Source organism: Lampetra fluviatilis, unplaced genomic scaffold (assembly GCF_964198595.1).
Source record: "Lampetra fluviatilis unplaced genomic scaffold, kcLamFluv1.1 SCAFFOLD_820, whole genome shotgun sequence".
NCBI lineage: Eukaryota > Metazoa > Chordata > Hyperoartia > Petromyzontiformes > Petromyzontidae > Lampetra > Lampetra fluviatilis.
Window position 1 is genome coordinate 696 of NW_027620764.1, and position 15460 is coordinate 16155.

The window sequence follows — 15460 nt, forward strand, 5'->3', positions numbered from 1 at the left end:
AGGGAGACATGGGGAGAAGAGAGACACGGTGAGACACGGAGAGAGAGACACGGTGAGACACGGGGAGAGAGAAAGAGACACGGGGAGAGAGAGAGAGAGACACGGGGAGAGAGAGGACACGGTGAGACATGGGGAGACACGGGGAGAGACACGGGGAGACACGGGGAGAGACATGGGGAGAGAGACACGGTGAGAGAGAGACACACGGTGAGAGAGAGAGACAGAGAGAAAGACACAGGGATACATGGGGAGAGAGAGACACAGTGAGACCACGGAGAGAGAGACACGGTGAGACACGGGGAGAGAGAAAGAGACACGGGGAGAGAGAGAGGAGAGACACGGGGAGAGAGAGACACGGTGAGACATGGGGAGACACGGGAGAGACACGGGGAGACACGGGGAGAGACATGGGGAGAGAGACACGGTGAGAGAGAGACACACGGTGAGAGAGAGAGAGACAGAGAGAAAGACACAGGGAGACATGGGGAGAGAGAGACACGGTGAGACACGGAGAGAGAGACACGGTGAGACACGGGGGAAGAGAGAAAGAGACACGGGGGAGAGAGAGAGAGAGACACGGGGAGAGAGAGACACGGTAGACACGGAGACACGGGAGAGACACGGGGAGACACGGGGAGACACGGGGGAGAGAGACACACGGTGAGAGAGAGAGACAGAAGAGAGAAAGACACGGGGAGACATGGGGAGAGAGAGACACGGTGAGATACGGTGAGAGAGAGAGAGACACGGGAGAGAGAGAGAGACACGGTGAGAAAGACACGGGGAGACACGGGGAGAGAGACACGGTGAGACACGGGGAGAGAGAAAGAGACACGGGGAGAGAGAGAGACACGGTGAGAGAGAGACACGGGGAGAGACACGGGGAGACACGGGGAGAGAGACACGTGTGAGACACGGTGAGAGAGACACACGGTGAGACATGGGGAGATAGACACACGGAGAGAGAGACACGGTGAGACATGGGGAGAGAGAGACACGGTGAGACACGGTGAGAGAGACACACGGTGAGAGAGAGAGACAGAGAGAAAGACACGGGGAGACATGGGGAGAGAGAGACACGGTGAGACACGGTGAGAGAGACACGGGGAGACACGGGGGAGAGAGAGGACACAGGGAGACACAGGGAGACACGGGGAGAGAGACACGGGAGAGAGAGACACGGGGAGAGAGACACGGGGAGACACAGGGAGACACGGGGAGAGAGACACGGGGAGAGAGACACGGGGAGACACGGGGAGAGAGAGACACAGGGAGACACAGGGAGACACGGGGAGAGAGACAGAGAGAGAGAGACAAGGGGAGAGAGACACGGTGAGACACGATGAGAGAGACACGGGGAGAGAGACACGGGGAGACATGGGGAGAGACGGTGAGAGAGACACGGGGAGAGAGACACGGGGAGACACAGGGAGACACGGGGAGAGAGACACGGAGAGAGAGGCACGGGGAGAGAGACACGGGAGATTCATCCACCCACTCACCCACCCAACCACCCACTCCTCACCCACTCACTCACTCACCCACCCACTCACCCACTCACCCACCCACCCACCCACTCACCCACCCACTCACCCACTCACCCACTCACCCACTCTCCCACCCACCCACCCACTCACTCACCCACCCACTCACTCACTCACCCACCCACCCACCCACTCACTCACCCACTCACCCACTCACCCACTCACCCACTCACTCACTCACCCACCCACCCACTCACCCACCCACCCACCCACTCACTCACTCACCCACTCACTCACTCACCCACTCACTCACCCACCCACCCACTAACCCACCCACCCACCCACTCACCCACTCACCCACCCACCCACTAACCCACTCACTCACTCACCCACCCACCCACTCACCCACCCACCCACCCACTCACTCACTCACCCACTCACTCACTCACCCACTCACTCACCCACCCACCCACTAACCCACCCACCCACCCACTCACCCACTCACCCACCCACCCACTAACCCACTCACTCACCCACCCACCCACCCACTCACCCACCCACTCACCTCTTCCACGAGGCATCGATCTGCGTGTCCCAGCTCACAACATTTCTCTGCCAGCGCCTCGAATCGATGCGCCAACTTGTGGATCAGATCGAAGGGAGCCCCTGGAGCCCTCTGGGTGAACTTTACAATCATCCTGCAGGGGAGTGAGTGGGTGAGTGAGTGGGTGGGTGGGTGGGTGAGTGAGTGGGTGGGTGAGTGAGTGAGTGGGTGAGTGGGGTGGGTGAGTGAGTGGGTGGGTGAGTGAGTGAGTGGGTGAGTGGGTGGGTGAGTGAGTGGGTAGGTGGGTGAGTGGGTGAGTGGGTGGGTGAGTGAGTGAGTGGGTGGGTGGGTGAGTGAGTGAGTGGGTGAGTGGGTGGTGTGAGTGAGTGGGTAGGTGGGTGAGTGAGTGGGTGGGTGGGTGGAGTGAGTGAGTGGGTGAGTGGGTGGGTGAGTGAGTGGGTAGGTGGGTGAGTGAGTGGGTGGGTGGGTGAGTGAGTGAGTGGGTGAGTGGGTGGGTGAGTGAGTGGGTAGGTGGGTGAGTGAGTGAGTGGGTGGGTGGGTGAGTGAGTGAGTGAGTGGGTGAGTGGGTGGGTGAGTGAGTGAGTGGGTGGGTGGGTGAGTGAGTGGGTGGGTGAGTGAGTGGGTGAGTGAGTGGGTGGGTGGGTGAGTGGGTGGGTGAGTGAGTGGGAGGGTGGGTGTGTGGGTGGGTGAGTGAGTGGGTGGGTGGGTGAGTGAGTGGGTGGGTGAGTGAGTGGGTGGGTGAGTGAGTGGGTGGGTGGGTGAGTGAGTGGGTGAGTGGGTGGGTGGGTGGGTGAGTGAGTGGGTGGGTGGGTGGGTGAGTGAGTGAGTGAGTGGGTGGGTGGGTGAGTGAGTGGGTGGGTGAGTGAGTGAGTGAGTGAGTGGGTGGGTGGGTGGGTGGGTGAGTGGGTGGGTGGGTGGGTGAGTGAGTGGGTGGGTGAGTGAGTGAGTGGGTGAGTGGGTGGGTGAGTGAGTGAGTGAGTGAGTGGGTGGGTGAGTGGGTGGGTGGGTGGGTGGGTGAGTGAGTGGGTGGGTGGGTGGGTGAGTGAGTGGGTGGGTGAGTGGGTGAGTGGGTGAATGAGTGGGTGGGTGGGTGAGTGGGTGGGTGAGTGGGTGGGTGGGTGAGTGAGTGAGTAGGTGAGTGAGTGAGTGGGTGGGTGGGTGAGTGAGTGAGTAGGTGGGTGGTGAGTGAGTGAGTGGGTGAGTGGGTGGGTGGGTGAGTGAGTGAGTAGGTGAGTGAGTGGGTGGGTGAGTGGGTGGGTGGGTGGGTGAGTGAGTGAGTGGGTGAGTGGGTGGGTGAGTGAGTGAGTGGGTGGTGTGGGTGGGTGGGTGAGTGGGTGGGTGGGTGGGTGAGTGAGTGGGTGGGTGGGTGGGTGGGTGAGTGAGTGGGTGGGTGAGTGGGTGAGTGGGTGAATGAGTGGGTGGGTGAGTGGGTGGGTGGGTGGGTGAGTGGGTGGGTGGGTGAGTGAGTAGGTGAGTGAGTGAGTGGGTGGGTGGGTGGGTGAGTGGGTGGGTGGGTGAGTGAGTGAGTAGGTGGGTGGTGAGTGAGTGAGTGGGTGAGTGGGTGGGTGGGTGAGTGAGTGAGTAGGTGAGTGAGTGGGTGGGTGGGTGAGTGGGTGGGTGGGTGAGTGAGTGAGTAGGTGGGTGGTGAGTGAGTGAGTGGGTGAGTGGGTGGGTGAGTGAGTGGGTGAGTGGGTGGGTGGGTGAGTGGGTGAGTGGGTGGGGGAGTGAGTGGGTGGGTGAGTGGGTGAGTGGGTGGGTGGGTGAGTGGATCAGTGAGTGGGTGGGTGGGTGAGTGGGTGGGTGAGTGGATGAGTGGGTGGGTGGGTGGGTGGGTGAGTGGGTGGGTGGGTGAGTGAGTGGGTGAGTGAGTGGGTGGGTGGGTGGGTGAGTGGGTGAATGGGTGAGTGGGTGAGTGGGTGGGTGGGTGGGTGAGTGGGTGGGTGGGTGGGTGAGTGGGTGGGTGGGTGAGTGGGTGAGTGGGTGAGTTAGTGAGTGGGTGAGTGGGTGAGTGAGTGGGTGGGTGGGTGGGTGAGTGGTTGAGTGGATGGGTCGGTGGGTCGGTGGGTCGATGAGTGGGTGGGTGAGTGGATGAGTGGGTGGGTGAGTGAGTGGGTGAGTGGGTGGGTGAGTGGGTGGGTGGGTGAGTGGGTGGGTGAGTGAGTGGGTGAGTGAGTGGGTGGGTGAGTGTGTGGGTGAGTGGATGAGTGGATGGGTGAGTGGGTGAGTGGGTGAGTGGGTGAGTGGGTGGGTGAGTGGATGAGTGGGTGGGTGGGTGAGTGGGTGGGTGGGTGGGTGAGTGAGTGAGTGGGTGGGTGGGTGGGTGGCTGAGTGGGTGGGTGGGTGAGTGGGTGGGTGGGTGGGTGGGTGAGTGGGTGGGTGGGTGGGTGAGTGGGTGAGTGAGTGAGTGGGTGAGTGGGTGGGTGGATGGGTGGGTGAGTAAGTGGGTGGGTGGGTGGGTGAGTGAGTGGGTGAGTGGGTGGGTGAATGGGTGGGTGGGTGAGTCGGTGGGTGGGTGGGTGAGTGGTTGAATGAGTGAGTGAGTGGGTGGGTGAGTGAGTGAGTGGGTGAGTGAGTGTGTGTGTGTCTGTGTGTGTGTGTCTGTCTGTGTGTGTGTGTCTGTGTGTGTGTGTCTGTGTCTGTGCTGTCAATGCACTTGCCCCTATAGCCCGTTGGGGGCTACCTGGGGCTACCTTTACCTGTCTTCGAATTTTTCCTTTCCAAGAGTTTTCAGAGCCTTGCACAAATTTTGACTTCTTTGAGACGCTTCGATCAGCTTGTGTTTAAAGTCTTCCCTCTGTGAAGCATCATCAGTAGTATCATCATCATCATCAGTAGTAGTAGTATCATCATCATCAGTAGTATCATCATCATCATCATCAGTAGTAGTATCATCATCATCAGTAGTATCATCATCATCATCAGTAGTAGTATCATCATCATCATCAGTAGTATCATCATCATTATCATCATCAGTAGAAGTATCATCATCATCAGTAGTAGTATCATCATCGGTAGTATCATCATCATCATCAGTATCATCATCATCATCAGTAGTATCATCATCATCATCAGTATCATCATCATCATCAGTAGTATCATCATCATCATCATCAGTATCATCATCATTATCATCATCAGAGGTTGAGTGAGTAAGTGGGTGAGTGGGTGAGTGAGTGGGTGAGTGGGTGGGTGAGTGAGTACGTGAGTGAGTATGCGAGTGGGTGAGTGAGTAGGTGAGTGAGTGGGTGAGTGGGTGAGCGGCTGAGTGGGTGAGTGACTGACTGACTGGATGAGTGGGTGAGTGACTGACCGACTGACTGGGTGAGTGAGTAGATGAGTGAGTCGGTGACTGACTGACTGACTGACTGGGTGAGTGAGTAGGTGAGTGACTGACTGACTGAGTGAGTAGGTGAGTGAGCGGCTGAGTGAGTGGGTGAGTGACTGACTGACTGGATGAGTGGGTGAGTGACTGACTGACTAGGTGAGTGAGTAGGTGAGTGAGTGGGTGAGTAGGTGAGTGAGTGGGTGAGTGAGTGACTGACTGACTGAGTGAGTGGGTGAGTGAGTGGGTGAGTGACTGAGTGAGTAGGTGAGTGAGTGGGTGAGTAGGTGAGTGAGTGAGTGGGTGAGTGAGTGAGTGAGTGAGTGACTGACTGACTTGGTGAGTGGGTGAGTGAGTGACTGACTGACTGACTGGGTGAGTGGGTGAGTGACTGACTGACTAGGTGAGTGAGTGGCTGAGTGAGTGAGTGAGTAGGTGAGTGAGTAGGTGAGTGAGTAGGTGAGTGAGTGACTGATTGACTGACTGGGTGAGTAAGTGAGTGAGTGGGTGAGTGAGTAGGTGAGTGAGTGACTGATTGACTGACTGGGTGAGTAGGTGAGTGAGTGAGTGAGTGGGTGAGTGGGTGAGTGGGTGGGTGGGTGGGTGAGTGAGTGAGTGGGTGAGTGAGTGAGTGGGTGAGTGGGTGAGTGGGTGGGTGAGTGGGTGGGTGAGTGGGTGAGTGGGTGAGTGAGTGGGTGAGTGGGTGGGTGGGTGAGTGAGTGGGTGAGTGGGTGGGTGGGTGGGTGAGTGAGTGGGTGAGTAGGTGAGTGGGTGGGTGGGTGACTGGGTGAGTAGGTGAGTGAGTGAGTGGGTGAGTGGGTGAGTGAGTGGGTGAGTGGGTGAGTGGGTGAGTGGGTGGGTGGGTGGGTGAGTGAGTGGGTGAGTGAGTGAGTGACTGGGTGAGTGGGTGAGTGGGTGGGTGGGTGAGTGAGTGGGTGAGTGAGTGAGTGAGTGAGTGACTGGGTGAGTGGGTGAGTGGGTGGGTGGGTGGGTGAGTGAGTGGGTGAGTGAGTGGGTGAGTGACTGGGTGAGTGCGTGAGTGAGTGAGTGAGTGAGTGAGTGAGTGAGTGGGTGAGTGAGTGAGTGGGTGAGTGGGTGAGTGGGTGGGTGGGTGGGTGGGTGAGTGGGTGGGTGAGTGAGTGGGTGAGTGAGTGAGTGAGTGGGTGAGTGGGTGAGTGAGTGGGTGAGTGGGTGAGTGAGTGAGTGGGTGAGTGAGTGGGTGAGTGAGTGGGTGTGTGAGTGAGTGGGTGAGTAAGTGGGTGAGTGAGTGGGTGAGTGAGTAGGTGAGTGACTGACTGACTGGGTGAGTGGGTGAGTGAGTGAGTGAGTGGGTGAGTGAGTAGGTGAGTGAGTAGGTGAGTGACTGACTGAGTGGGTGAGTGACTGACTGACTGGGTGAGTGACTGACTGACTGAGTGAGTAGGTGAGTGGGTGATTGACTGGGTGACTGACTGGGTGAGTGACTGACTGACTGGGTGAGTGACTGACTGACTGGGTGGGTGAGTAGGTGAGTGAGTAGGTGAGTGAGTAGGTGAGTGACTGACTGAGTGGGTGAGTGACTGACTGACTGGGTGAGTGACTGACTGACTGAGTGAGTAGGTGAGTGGGTGATTGACTGGGTGACTGACTGGGTGAGTGACTGACTGACTGGGTGAGTGACTGACTGACTGGGTGGGTGAGTAGGTGAGTGAGTAGGTGAGTGAGTAGGTGAGTGACTGATTGAGTGGGTGAGTGACTGACTGACTGGGTGAGTGACTGACTGACTGGGTGGGTGAGTAGGTGAGTGAGTAGGTGAGTGAGTAGGTGAGTGACTGACTGAGTGGGTGAGTGACTGACTGACTGGGTGAGTGACTGACTGACTGGGTGAGTGACTGACTGACTGGGTGGGTGAGTAGGTGAGTGAGTAGGTGAATGACTGACTGAGTGGGTGAGTGACTGACTGACTGGGTGAGTGAGTGAGTGGGTGGGTGGGTGAGTGAGTGAGTGGGTGAGTGAGTAGGTGACTGACTGGGTGAGTGACTGACTGACTGAGTGAGTAGGTGAGTGGGTGAGTGACTGACTGACTGGGTGAGTGAGTGAGTGAGTGAGTGGGTGAGTGGGTGAGTGAGTGAGTGAGTGAGTGACTGACTGACTGGGTGAGTGACTGACTGGGTGAGTGAGTGGGTGAGTGAGTGAGTGAGTGAGTGAGTGAGTGAGTGAGTGAGTGAGTGAGTGAGTGAGTGAGTGACTGACTGGGTAGTGACTGACTGACTGGGTGAGTGAGTGAGTGAGTGGGTGAGTGGGTGAGTGAGTGAGTGACTGACTGACTGGGTGAGTGACTGACTGACTGGGTGAGTGAGTGAGTGAGTGGGTGAGTGGGTGAGTGAGTGACTGACTGACTGGGTGAGTGACTGACTGACTGGGTGAGTGAGTGGGTGAGTGGGTGAGTGAGTGAGTGAGTGACTGACTGACTGGGTGAGTGAGTGGGTGAGTGAGTGAGTAGGTGAGTGAGTAGGTGAGTGAGTGGGTGAGTGAGTGGGTGAGTGAGTGGGTGAGTGAGTGGGTGAGTAGGTGAGTGAGTAGGTGAGTGAGTAGGTGAGTGAGTGAGTGACTGACTGGGTGAGTGACTGACTGACTGGGTGAGTGAGTGAGTGAGTGGGTGAGTGGGTGAGTAGGTGAGTGAGTAGGTGAGTGTCTGACTGACTGGGTGAGTGACTGACTGACTGAGTGAGCTCACCAGTGCCAGCAGACAAGGTTCGGGTTCCTGTTCCACGAGGCAGCAAGTGGTGAGTGGGTGAGTGAGTGGGTGAGTGGGTGAGTGAGTGAGTGAGTGAGTGGGTGAGTGAGTGGGTGAGTGAGTGAGTGAGTGAGTGGGTGAGTGGGTGAGTGAGTGAGTGACTGACTGACTGGGTGAGTGAGTGAGTGGGTGAGTGAGTGAGTAGGTGAGTGAGTAGGTGACTGACTGGGTGAGTGACTGACTGACTGGGTGAGTGAGTGGGTGAGTGAGTAGGTGAGTGACTGACTGACTGGGTGACTGACTGACTGGGTGAGTGAGTGAGTGAGTGACTGGGTGAGTGAGTGAGTGAGTGACTGACTGGGTGAGTGACTGACTGACTGGGTGAGTGAGTGAGTGAGTGAGTGACTGGGTGAGTGAGTGAGTGAGTGACTGACTGGGTGAGTGACTGACTGACTGGGTGAGTGAGTGAGTGAGTGAGTGAGTGAGTGGGTGAGTGAGTGAGTAGTTGAGTGAGTAGGTGAGTGAGTGGGTGAGTGACTGACTGACTGGGTGAGTGGTTGAGTGACTGACTGGGTGAGTGACTGACTGACTGGGTGAGTGAGTGAGTGAGTGAGTGGGTGAGTGGGTGAGTGAGTGAGTGACTGACTGACTGGGTGAGTGAGTGAGTGGGTGAGTGGGTGAGTGAGTGAGTGGGTGAGTGAGTGAGTAGGTGAGTGAGTAGGTGACTGACTGGGTGACTGACTGACTGGGTGAGTGGGTGATTGACTGACTGACTGAGTGAGCTCACCAGTGCCAGCAGACAAGGTTCGTGTTCCTGTTCAACGAGGCAGCAAGTGGTGAGTGGGTGAGTGAGTGACTGGGTGAGTGAGTGAGTGACTGGGTGAGTGAGTGAGTGAGTGACTGGGTGAGTGAGTGAGTGACTGGGTGAGTGAGTGAGTGACTGACTGGGTGAGTGAGTGACTGACTGGGTGAGTGAGTGAGTGAGTGGGTGAGTAGGTGAATGAGTAGGTGAGTGAGTGGGTGAGTGACTGACTGACTGGGTGACTGACTGACTGGGTGACTGACTGACTGACTGGGTGACTGACTGACTGACTGGGTGAGTGACTGACTGACTGGGTGAGTGAGTGAGTGAGTGGGTGGGTGAGTGAGTGAGTGAGTGGGTGAGTGAGTAGGTGACTGACTGGGTGAGTGACTGACTGACTGAGTGAGTAGGTGAGTGGGTGAGTGACTGGGTGAGTGAGTGAGTGACTGACTGACTGGGTGAGTGAGTGAGTGAGTGACTGGGTGAGTGAGTGAGTGAGTGACTGACTGGGTGAGTGACTGACTGACTGGGTGAGTGAGTGAGTGAGTGGGTGGGTGGGTGAGTGAGTGAGTGAGTGGGTGAGTGAGTAGGTGACTGACTGGGTGAGTGACTGACTGACTGAGTGAGTAGGTGAGTGGGTGAGTGACTGACTGACTGGGTGAGTGAGTGAGTGAGTGACTGGGTGAGTGAGTGAGTGACTGGGTGAGTGAGTGAGTGACTGACTGACTGGGTGAGTGAGTGAGTGACTGGGTGATTGAGTGAGTGAGTGAGTGACTGACTGGGTGAGTGAGTGACTGACTGGGTGAGTGAGTGAGTGAGTGGGTGAGTGAGTGAGTAGGTGAGTGAGTAGGTGAGTGAGTGACTGACTGACTGGGTGACTGACTGACTGACTGGGTGACTGACTGACTGACTGGGTGACTGACTGACTGACTGAGTGAGCTCACCAGTGCCAGCAGACAAGGTTTGTGTTCCTGTTCGACGAGGCAGCAAGTGGTGAGTGACTGACTGACTGGGTGAGTGACTGACTGACTGGGTGAGTGAGTGAGTGACTGGGTGAGTGAGTGAGTGAGTGAGTGACTGACTGGGTGAGTGAGTGACTGACTGGGTGAGTGAGTGAGTGAGTGGGTGAGTAGGTGAATGAGTAGGTGAGTGAGTGGGTGAGTGACTCACTGACTGGGTGAGTGAGTGGGTGAGTGAGTAGGTGAGTGACTGACTGACTGGGTGACTGACTGACTGACTGAGTGAGCTCACCAGTGCCAGCAGACAAGGTTCGTGTTCCTGTTCGACGAGGCAGCAAGTGGTGAGTGACTGGGTGAGTGACTGACTGACTGGGTGAGTGAGTGAGTGACTGGGTGAGTGAGTGAGTGAGTGACTGACTGGGTGAGTGAGTGACTGACTGGGTGAGTGAGTGAGTGAGTGGGTGAGTAGGTGAATGAGTAGGTGAGTGAGTGGGTGAGTGACTCACTGACTGGGTGAGTGAGTGGGTGAGTGAGTAGGTGAGTGACTGACTGACTGGGTGACTGACTGACTGACTGAGTGAGCTCACCAGTGCCAGCAGACAAGGTTCGTGTTCTTGTTCGACGAGGCAGCAAGTGGTGAGTGACTGACTGACTGACTGGGTGAGTGACTGACTGACTGGGTGAGTGAGTGAGTGACTGGGTGAGTGAGTGAGTGAGTTAGTGAGTGAGTGAGTGAGTGAGTGACTGACTGAGTGAGTGAGTGACTGACTGGGTGAGTGAGTGAGTGGGTGAGTAGGTGAATGAGTAGGTGAGTGAGTGGGTGAGTGACTCACTGACTGGGTGAGTGAGTGGGTGAGTGAGTAGGTGAGTGACTGACTGACTGGGTGACTGACTGACTGAGTGAGCTCACCAGTGCCAGCAGACAAGGTTCGTGTTCCTGTTCAACGAGGCAGCAAGTGGTGAGTGGGTGAGTGAGTGGGTGAGTAGGTGAGTGAGTGAGTGGGTGAGTGAGTGGGTGAGTGAGTGGGTGAGTGGGTGAGTGGCTGGGCGAGTGAATGAGTGGCTGAGTGAGTGAGTGGGTGAGTGAGTGGGTGAGTGGGTGAGTGAGTGGGTGAGTGGGTGAGTGACTGACTGACTGGGTGAGTGAGTGAGTGAGTGACTGGGTGAGTGGGTGAGTGGCTGGGCGAGTGAGTGAGTGGCTGAGTGAGTGAGTGGGTGAGTGAGTGGGTGAGTGGGTGAGTGGGTGAGTGAGTAGGTGAGTGAGTGGGTGAGTGACTGACTGACTGGGTGAGTGGGTGAGTGACTGACTGGGTGAGTGACTGACTGACTGGGTGAGTGAGTGAGTGAGTGGGTGAGTGAGTGAGTGAGTGACTGACTGGGTGACTGACTGACTGACTGAGTGAGCTCACCAGTGCCAGCAGACAAGGTTCGTGTTCTTGTTCGACGAGGCAGCAAGTGGTGAGTGACTGACTGACTGACTGGGTGAGTGACTGACTGACTGGGTGAGTGAGTGAGTGACTGGGTGAGTGAGTGAGTGAGTGAGTGACTGACTGGGTGAGTGAGTGACTGACTGGGTGAGTGAGTGAGTGGGTGAGTAGGTGAATGAGTAGGTGAGTGAGTGGGTGAGTGACTCACTGACTGGGTGAGTGAGTGGGTGAGTGAGTAGGTGAGTGACTGACTGACTGGGTGACTGACTGACTGAGTGAGCTCACCAGTGCCAGCAGACAAGGTTCGTGTTCCTGTTCAACGAGGCAGCAAGTGGTGAGTGGGTGAGTGAGTGGGTGAGTAGGTGAGTGAGTGAGTGGGTGAGTGAGTGGGTGAGTGAGTGGGTGAGTGGGTGAGTGGCTGGGCGAGTGAATGAGTGGCTGAGTGAGTGAGTGGGTGAGTGAGTGGGTGAGTGGGTGAGTGGGTGAGTGAGTGGGTGAGTGGGTGAGTGACTGACTGACTGGGTGAGTGAGTGAGTGACTGGGTGAGTGGGTGAGTGGCTGGGCGAGTGAGTGAGTGGCTGAGTGAGTGAGTGGGTGAGTGAGTGGGTGAGTGGGTGAGTGGGTGAGTGAGTAGGTGAGTGAGTGGGTGAGTGACTGACTGACTGGGTGAGTGGGTGAGTGACTGACTGGGTGAGTGACTGACTGACTGGGTGAGTGAGTGAGTGAGTGGGTGAGTGAGTGAGTGAGTGACTGACTGGGTGAGTGAGTGAGTGAGTGATTGACTGACTGGGTGAGTGAGTGACTGACTGGGTGAGTGAGTGAGTGAGTGAGTGGGTGACTGACTGACTGGGTGAGTAGGTGAGTGAGTAGGTGAGTGACTGACTGACTGGGTGACTGACTGACTGGGTGAGTGAGTGAGTGAGTGACTGGGTGAGTGAGTGAGTGACTGACTGGGTGACTGACTGACTGACTGAGTGAGCTCACCAGTGCCAGCAGACAAGGTTCGTGTTCTTGTTCGACGAGGCAGCAAGTGGTGAGTGGGTGAGTGAGTGGGTGAGTGAGTAGGTGAGTGAGTGGGTGAGTGAGTGACTGACTGAGTGGGTGAGTGAGTGAGTGACTGAGTGGGTGAGTGAGTGAGTGAGTGGGTGAGTGGGTGAGTGAGTGAGTGAGTGAGTGAGTGACTGACTGGGTGAGTGACTGACTGACTGGGTGAGTGGGTGAGTGGGTGAGTGGGTGAGTGAGTGGGTGAGTGAGTGGGTGACTGAGTGGGTGAGTAGGTGAGTGAGTAGGTGGGTGAGTAGGTGAGTGAGTAGGTGAGTGAGTAGGTGAGTGAGTGAGTGAGTGAGTGACTGACTGGGTGAGTGGGTGAGTGGGTGAGTGGGTGAGTGACTGACTGACTGGGTGAGTGAGTGAGTGAGTGGGTGAGTGAGTGAGTGAGTGACTGACTGGGTGAGTGAGTGAGTGAGTGATTGACTGACTGGGTGAGTGAGTGACTGACTGGGTGAGTGAGTGAGTGAGTGAGTGAGTGGGTGACTGACTGACTGGGTGAGTAGGTGAGTGAGTAGGTGAGTGACTGACTGACTGGGTGACTGACTGACTGGGTGAGTGAGTGAGTGAGTGACTGGGTGAGTGAGTGAGTGACTGACTGGGTGACTGACTGACTGACTGAGTGAGCTCACCAGTGCCAGCAGACAAGGTTCGTGTTCTTGTTCGACGAGGCAGCAAGTGGTGAGTGGGTGAGTGAGTGGGTGAGTGAGTAGGTGAGTGAGTGGGTGAGTGAGTGACTGACTGAGTGGGTGAGTGAGTGAGTGACTGAGTGGGTGAGTGAGTGAGTGAGTGGGTGAGTGGGTGAGTGAGTGAGTGAGTGAGTGAGTGACTGACTGGGTGAGTGACTGACTGACTGGGTGAGTGGGTGAGTGGGTGAGTGGGTGAGTGAGTGGGTGAGTGAGTGGGTGACTGAGTGGGTGAGTAGGTGAGTGAGTAGGTGGGTGAGTAGGTGAGTGAGTAGGTGAGTGAGTAGGTGAGTGAGTGAGTGAGTGACTGACTGGGTGAGTGGGTGAGTGGGTGAGTGGGTGAGTGAGTGGGTGAGTGAGTGGGTGAGTGAGTGGGTGACTGAGTGGGTGAGTAGGTGAGTGAGTAGGTGGGTGAGTAGGTGAGTGAGTGGGTGAGTGAGTGACTGGGTGAGTGGGTGAGTGGGTGAGTGGGTGAGTGAGTGGGTGAGTGAGTGGGTGAGTGAGTGGGTGACTGAGTGGGTGAGTAGGTGAGTGAGTAGGTGGGTGAGTAGGTGAGTGAGTAGGTGAGTGAGTAGGTGAGTGAGTGAGTGAGTGACTGACTGGGTGAGTGACTGACTGACTGGGTGAGTGAGTGAGTGGGTGAGTGGGTGAGTGAGTGAGTGAGTGACTGACTGGGTGAGTGACTGACTGACTGGGTGAGTGAGTGGGTGAGTGAGTAGGTGAGTGACTGACTGACTGGGTGACTGACTGACTGACTGGGTGACTGACTGACTGACTGGGTGACTGACTGACTGAGTGAGCTCACCAGTGCCAGCAGACAAGGTTCGTGTTCCTGTTCGACGAGGCAGCAAGTGGTGAGTGGGTGAGTGACTGACTGACTGGGTGAGTGACTGACTGACTGGGTGACTGGGTGAGTGACTGACTGACTGGGTGACTGGGTGAGTGATTGACTGACTGACTGAGTGAGCTCACCAGTGCCAGCAGACAAGGTTCGTGTTCCTGTTCGACGAGGCAGCAAGTGGTGAGTGGGTGAGTGACTGACTGGGTGAGTGAGTGAGTGAGTGACTGGGTGAGTGAGTGAGTGAGTGGGTGAGTGAGTGAGTGAGTGGGTGAGTAGGTGAGTGAGTGACTGACTGACTGGGTGACTGACTGACTGACTGGGTGACTGACTGACTGACTGACTGGGTGACTGACTGACTGACTGGGTGACTGACTGACTGACTGAGTGAGCTCACCAGTGCCAGCAGACAAGGTTCGTGTTCCTGTTCGACGAGGCAGCAAGTGGTGAGTGGGTGAGTGACTGACTGACTGACTGGGTGAGTGACTGACTGACTGGGTGACTGGGTGAGTGACTGACTGACTGGGTGACTGGGTGAGTGACTGACTGACTGACTGAGTGAGCTCACCAGTGCCAGCAGACAAGGTTCGTGTTCCTGTTCGACGAGGCAGCAAGTGGTGAGTGGGTGAGTGACTGACTGACTGGGTGAGTGACTGACTGACTGGGTGACTGGGTGAGTGACTGACTGACTGGGTGACTGGGTGAGTGACTGACTGACTGACTGAGTGAGCTCACCAGTGCCAGCAGACAAGGTTCGTGTTCCTGTTCGACGAGGCAGCAAGTGGTGAGTGGGTGAGTGACTGACTGACTGGGTGAGTGACTGACTGACTGGGTGACTGGGTGAGTGACTGACTGACTGGGTGACTGGGTGAGTGACTGACTGACTGACTGACTGAGTGAGCTCACCAGTGCCAGCAGACAAGGTTCGTGTTCCTGTTCGACGAGGCAGCAAGTGGTGAGTGGGTGAGTGACTGACTGACTGGGTGAGTGAGTGAGTGACTGGGTGAGTGAGTGAGTGAGTGACTGGGTGAGTGAGTGAGTGACTGGGTGAGTGAGTGAGTGAGTGGGTGAGTAGGTGAGTGAGTGAGTGACTGACTGGGTGAGTGACTGACTGACTGAGTGAGTGAGTGAGTGGGTGAGTGAGTAGGTGAGTGACTGACTGACTGGGTGACTGACTGACTGACTGGGTGACTGACTGACTGACTGAGTGAGCTCACCAGTGCCAGCAGACAAGGTTCGTGTTCCTGTTCGACGAGGCAGCAAGTGGTGAGTCCTGTGATGAACTCGTTGGTCAAAGCGATGAGGTGAGAGTCTGATGCCGACGGGTATCGCCTTGAAAACTCCCACAGCAGCCTGCGAGACATCATCATCAGCAGTAGTATCATCATCATCATCATCAGTAGTAGTATCATCATCATCCTCAGTAGTATCATCATCATCATCAGCAGTAGTATCATCAGCAGTAGTAGTAGTATCATCATCATCATCAGTAGTAGTATCATCATCATCATCAGTAGTAGTATCATCATCATCATCAGTAGTAGTATCATCATCATCATCAGTAGTAGTATCATCATCATCAGCAGTAGTAGTATCATCATCATCAGCAGTAGT

The 15460-nt window shown here is 56.3% G+C and overlaps 1 long non-coding RNA gene across 4 annotated transcripts; it reads right to left on the bottom strand.

The window, feature by feature from the left end:
• Positions 1–2055: 2055 nt before the first annotated feature.
• LOC144954363 (uncharacterized) lies at positions 2056–10195 on the bottom strand. Of its 4 annotated transcripts, none has more exons than XR_013641160.1 (3): positions 10141–10195; positions 4746–4843; positions 2056–2182 (listed from the first exon to the last, which is right to left on the bottom strand). It is a non-coding gene; the product is annotated as an uncharacterized LOC144954363 (long non-coding RNA). The 4 variants fall into 4 exon arrangements; XR_013641163.1 differs by lacking the exon at positions 10141–10195 and adding an exon at positions 9834–9888; XR_013641162.1 differs by lacking the exon at positions 10141–10195 and adding an exon at positions 8875–8900.
• Positions 10196–15460: the final 5265 nt, after the last annotated feature.